This window comes from Monopterus albus, unplaced genomic scaffold (genome assembly GCF_001952655.1).
Source record: "Monopterus albus unplaced genomic scaffold, M_albus_1.0 scaffold329.1, whole genome shotgun sequence".
In the NCBI taxonomy this organism is placed as follows: Eukaryota; Metazoa; Chordata; class Actinopteri; order Synbranchiformes; family Synbranchidae; genus Monopterus; species Monopterus albus.
Window position 1 is genome coordinate 914,176 of NW_018128209.1, and position 6,272 is coordinate 920,447.

Consider the following 6,272-nt stretch of genomic DNA (forward strand, 5'->3'; position numbering starts at 1 on the left):
GAAGTAAAAAATGCATGGACCAGTTTTTCAGCATCACTTTGAGACAGGATGCTCCTGATTTTTGCAATATTGCGCAGGTGAAAGAAGGCAGATCTAGAGACTTGGTTTATGTGTGATTTAAAGGACACTGGGTAGGGGTCCAGAGAAAACTACAGAGTCTGACATTGTTTTAGCAAAATTACACACTGACTCAACATTAATTTTAGTGACCTCCGACTGGCAAAGTCATGAGTCATTAGCTCCAACGTTAATAACAACCTCACTGTATTTACGCTTATCCTTAGTCAGCAGCTTCAAATAGGATTCAATGTCGCTCGCCCTGGCCACAGGAAAACATTTGACTGTGGCCGCCGGTGTCTCTAGCTTCACGTTTCTGACTATGGAGTCTCCAATTACCAGAGTTGTTTTCTCAGCGGGTGTGTCGCTGAGAGGAGAAAATCAATTTGAAACGTGAACAGGCAGATGATGCTCCGTGGACATTCGTTTGGAGCTACGACTCTTGCGAACTGTCACCCAGCCACCTGTCTGAGATCCCGGCTGCTAGGGAGGGGGAAGCCATTGCTCTCAATTAAGCTACTAGCTTAGCTAGCTTCTAAACTAGCCGACCTAAAGTAGCAAGTTAAATTTGGTAGTTAGCAAGAACTTCTGCAACACAAGTGCTTTAAGTGGTGCAAGCGTATGTTGTCACTCAAAAATTCAGATGAACCTAGAAAATAGTGAGTTTAATTTCTAAACAATCTGGAAGCAAGCACAATGCAGTGCAAATACAGAAAACAGGAAATGAGTACGGTTTACTGCAGGAAACAGCAGTCCGTCAAAGGTTCCGCCACACAGAACTGTGTGTCAAATGCCAAACACATATTATAGGCTACAGGGCGAGGATACCAGAACTTTTCTTACATGAGTACACATATTTCACACACTATGTACTTGCACTGACCACTGAGCATTCTCTTAGATTGGGATTTGGAGGTGGCCCAAATTTACTTGACAAGCTGGTTTTGATACTCAGATACCTAGAATGGGAGCAAATGTTCACACAACTGGAAACCTTTACCACCATCATCCATCCATTTATTTATCCATCATCTGACCACAGTGTGGGGAAAAAGATGAAGGAATAATTGTAAAGTGGGGAATTTGAATCTACACAAATCTAGTTGAGATATTCCTTCCTCCTTAAATTGTTCGATACTGGCTGTGTGTATTGCACTCTGCACATGATGTGCAGTCTTGATCTGAGAGTCCTTTTGTTAATAAGGGAAGAAGTGCTGTGTCTGCACAGGACTTTGATATCAGCTGAAGGAATCTCTCCCTCCTGGGTGAGGTATTAATAATACAGAGGAAGAGGGAGCAAATGTGTCACTGTTAAAATTTTGAGAAGATCTCTTGTGATACCACCCACCATGGTAAGGCCACCTTACTTAGTGTGCCTCTGTCACCAGGCGGTTTGATCCTCTAGCTGTCTTGTTCTGTTCTCAGCAGTTGGAAGTTATAAACTGTGTAGCCTTTTATGACAGTTTTGTTTGAAAATGCACATTTGTTTTAGTAATATTGAAAGGGGTGGGTATGCCGGCCTCAGTCACATGCGAAGACAGGAGTTTCTTTTCACTGATGTTTAATGTAGTCTTCCTTTTTGCCAAAAGCCAACACCTTACACCAAACACCCTAGAACACTTTGGCTTGCTTGTGAGCAAAGGCTGGTAGTAAAACTCAAACTTCTTAAATTAATGTCTTAAGTGTCCTTTTCTTCTGTTCCTTTCTCTGCTGCTAGTCTTCTCTCTCTCTCGTCAAAGGACCGGAAGTAGCACCGCGGAAACAATAGTTTCGACAAAATAAAACTTATGGGACTAAATGTATTCAAAATAAAACTATCAATATACAAAAACAAATGCCATTCATAATGTTGCATAAGAAATACAAAACACAAACAAAATGTGCAACTTCATAATGGCCTTCACAGGATGCATAGAAAACTGCATAGACTCCATGACAGCAGCTACAATGGGGGTTATTTTGTTGTTTCTCACCATCTCAAAATAGTATTAACAGAAGGTAAACTGTTTGAACACTTTCTGATGAGACATGATTTGCAGATATTTAAAAAACAGACTGAGTATGCAAGTAAAACCAGCATTAGGTAAATGGTGTTCCATATACTGTACTGATCTTTATTGTAAAACATCATTGAATCATGTTATAATAGAAATGGGCTTTAGTTGTGATTTGCACTGGTAAGTAGGGGTCATACAGAGGCTTTGAGGGTGGCATAGTGACGCAGTGGTTAGTGTCAGCCCTGTAATAGACTGCCGACCTATCCAGGGTGTACCCCGCCTCTCCCCCAATCTCAGCTAGGATTGACAGAGGCTTTGAATGGGCAGATCATAATCATTTACAAAGCATGCAGTGATATTGACTTATTTATGGTGTTTGTACATGAAAGCCATTTGGTCTAGTTGTTATTCACGTCTTAAATGGTGTTTGTAGTACGGTACAAGAGGGAACAGTCATTTTAATAAAGCTGATGGGCTGTTAGACAACAATCTGTGTACACATTACCACTGTGGGAATATATCAGTAGAACTCAGCAGTATGGACTGTGGGCTTTGGTTCTTCTTACCATTGCTAACTCTGAGAGACGAGACAGTCCAAGTAACTTCAAAACAGTGCTGATTTATTCAAAGGATCACAGGTAAAATTAACATTACACGCTCAGGTATCTTGCACCTCCAAACTGCTCGCAGGCAGATGTAAGATGAAAGACCCTGAACCCACCAGGCCTATACATTATAGCCCCTCGGTTGGGCTAGCCCCATACTACACAGAAACGTCAACCGAGACGTCTCTGTTACCAGCTTTGCAGCTGGTCATAGCAGTAGTCAAAACATGAAGCAAATCAACATGTGTGTGTGTCTGTTGATTAAGTGGTGTGTAGCTAAAAACATTCTCACATGACCTCTAGTGACATGCCATGACATTAAACATAGGAAATTAACAGGTCTATGACTCACAAAACACACACTGCAGCAAAACAGCACAACCCTTGACTGTTATAAAATATTTTACCTGGTGATTCTCACATGATCTCTCACAGCTTTTCTTTAAAACCAGAACAGAGAGACAACATAGTAGACAGGACACAACATAACTCAGCATTACTCACTGCTTCTGCTTCATGTGGTTTGTCTTGGAGTGTAACCGATTAAACTGAAGGATCATACAGAAAGTCATTTTTACTGTCGGTTTTTGTGCTCAGGATGAACAGCAATTAACCTGGGTTACTTTTATATTTGTGTGCCATTGCTACATTTACCTACATTGTGCAGAAACATGGGTTATCAGTCATAAACATATTTTCTTTTGCCATCCAGCATCTAAACATCCATTTGGTTTTATTTAACTCGCATAAGATTTATGTTTTCACCCCAATACAATGGAAATGACTGGTACTTTCTTGCAACATTGAAGAATTAGGCTATATTTTAAAAGAGGAAGCTGCATTATTGTGTTCTAGGAAAATAAAAGGTTCTCTGGTTATATGACTGACTTCACTGGGAACAGTAGTTACTACTACAAAACCACCACCACTAATAGTAATAATGATAACATTAGTAATGATTATTTGAGTAATTTGAGTGAACCAACCCCTAAGCCGAACAATAGAGTAACCCATGTGTGATTTTATTTATGTCTCATGGTAAAATAAATTGTAAATAAGTGATCAATATCTGGATATCTTTTTATGGCATGTTTTACTTTTTGCCCGTACAAAAAAAAAAAAAGAAGACATTTCACTAAGTGCAACAAAGAGATGCCAACATGTTTGAGCCCAGCAAAGTCAGCAGGAGTATAACTTGGGCAACAGTAAATGCAATATGTACTGTGTGCGTGTGACAAGATTAGCTCAAAATTATAAAGACCAAACAAACAAACAGGACAACACACATTTCATTTTTTGTCTTTTATTGTCTTTTAAAATCACTGCATCAGCCTAAAGAACCGTACAGATGAAAGAGTACCTGTCTGAGGACAAACACGTCTAAAGCAAGCTGTACATGAGAAAGAAACGTCACACCTGATTTAAGACGGATCGAGGGGAGATAACAAAGGAGAAGAGAAGAAAAAGAACCATCTTTTTTGTGCATAGGGCTTGGGCACAACAGTGCTCCCTCGGAGTTCAATTGCACTTTGGTGTAGAGTAGCTTTATTTGACTGTCCCACTCATTTCCATTTACTGTTTTTGAAGAAAAAAAAACCCATCATTATTAAAACTACAGTATGCAACTTTTTTCAAATATTTTTGCTGTAGATATCTGGTGCTGTCAAAGCCTCCTGTGACCCAGACTCATTGAACAGCTCTGGCAGCAGTGCAGAGACATTAACTTCTAAAAGGTTTTGAGTGGGATTGACCTCTCTAACCAATCAGAGATTTTCTATTATTTCTGTTTGGTCTGTAAGTGTTGTTGGATTCTCATTTATTGAAATTTCATAATGGCAAATATCTGAAGAGTTGAGCAGAACGTGACAGAGCGTAGCAGATCGCAATAGAGCATAGTGGAGCAGGGAGAGGGAGTGCTGGGTCAAGCAGAGTGGACTGATTTGGAGTTTCATGCTTTTGCTACCTTAAGTTACATAATGTAACTTTAACTATGCCTTAAGACAATATATCTGTTGCTGCTGTCATGGCAGCGATACGTCAGACAACTTGTTGTGCAACACTGTAGAGCAATGGCTGTTGTAGTTAGTTTTTAAATTGTTGCTGCTCTCCAAAGTTGCCCAAATCATTGCTAAATGGATCACTGCTAATCTCACCTCCAACATGTAGAGTTGGGTCTTGAATATGAACTACTATACACCAGTGAAAAATATTACACAACACTGACAATATTCAAACAAAGGGCAAACTTTCAGGTCCAGACTGAGAAGTGATGATGTGAGACGATAAAGGTAGAAAAGGGGGGAAATGAAAGTGCAGCTGTTCATCGTAGTTCATGGGGAAACCACACACACAAGCGGAAACTACACTGGATACATTTTGGTCTTAAAAATGTGTTAATCAGCTTATAGAGCAACTGGTTCACCTTTTTATTTGTGTATCATTTTCTGTGTAGTGCAAAATCAACAACGGGATGTTTCTTGATAGTTATTCCTGAATTTCCAACTCTGTTTATGTACCAAACTGTACACAAGCACCAAGTGGCATGTTTTTGCTGTTATTCACAACATGTAGGTATCACCTCTAAACAATTCTCTCCTTACCATAGAGACACTTAACAAAGTCATAATGAAATCTACTATACTGTAAATAATATAAACAACAAAAGATGCAACAGCGTCTCAAGTTAGGATTCAGTCCTGCACAAAAAAGGCTCAGTGTAAGGTGAAGCCGGTAAGAATGACAAAGATTGCGTGTTATGGACAAATTCATCTTGTTATGTTTGAAATTTGAGGGAGCACTGTTCTTGCATGTAAAAATTAAAAAATAAAAGATCAAACCACAAAAAAAGAACAGGCAGTCATGACATTTTCAAGTTTAAAATGACGGAAAAAATAAAGAAATATAACTCAATCTATCACAGCCACTTTGAGGGACAGACAGATTGATTCTCAAACGCTTATTTACTATTTGGTTAATTACATATTGTAAACATTTGTATTTTTTTTTCTTTTTAGAGGAAAAAAATTCAAGCTAGCTTATTTTTTTTCTTTATAGGCTCTATAACATTATCCTTAACAAATACAAACAAACAAACAAACAAACAAACAAAAAACATTGACAAACAAATCTATTAGCTTTTTAAAAAAGCATTTTAAAAACAAATAAACAAACAAACAAAAACTTCAGGCACCATAAAAATAACACTTTCTAATGCCAACACTGCTCTGTGTACAAAGATCATGAAGAGTTGAATCACGAACCTTTGTCAGGTTTTTACTTCCTTTCCCCATTCAGCGACCAAAGAGATCAGCCAAAGGAAGATACAGTGGTAAGATGGTTTGCTTTGTTACAGCATCAGGTTCCAATATGGGGCCAATCGCCTTGGCCTGCATCCTAAGTGTTTCTTTTGTGGTGCCACTTTTTAACACTGCCTCTACTCACAAAAACCAGAATCTTCCAAACTGACCGAACAGATTCCCAGCTTCAAGAAAGACTAAAACAAAAGTCTAATATTTAATAAATGCAAAGCAGTCAAGACTGCACTTAACATAGACTCAGCTCTGTAAATATTAACACATGTACATGAGCTTGCTTCATCCTCTGAACGCACCTT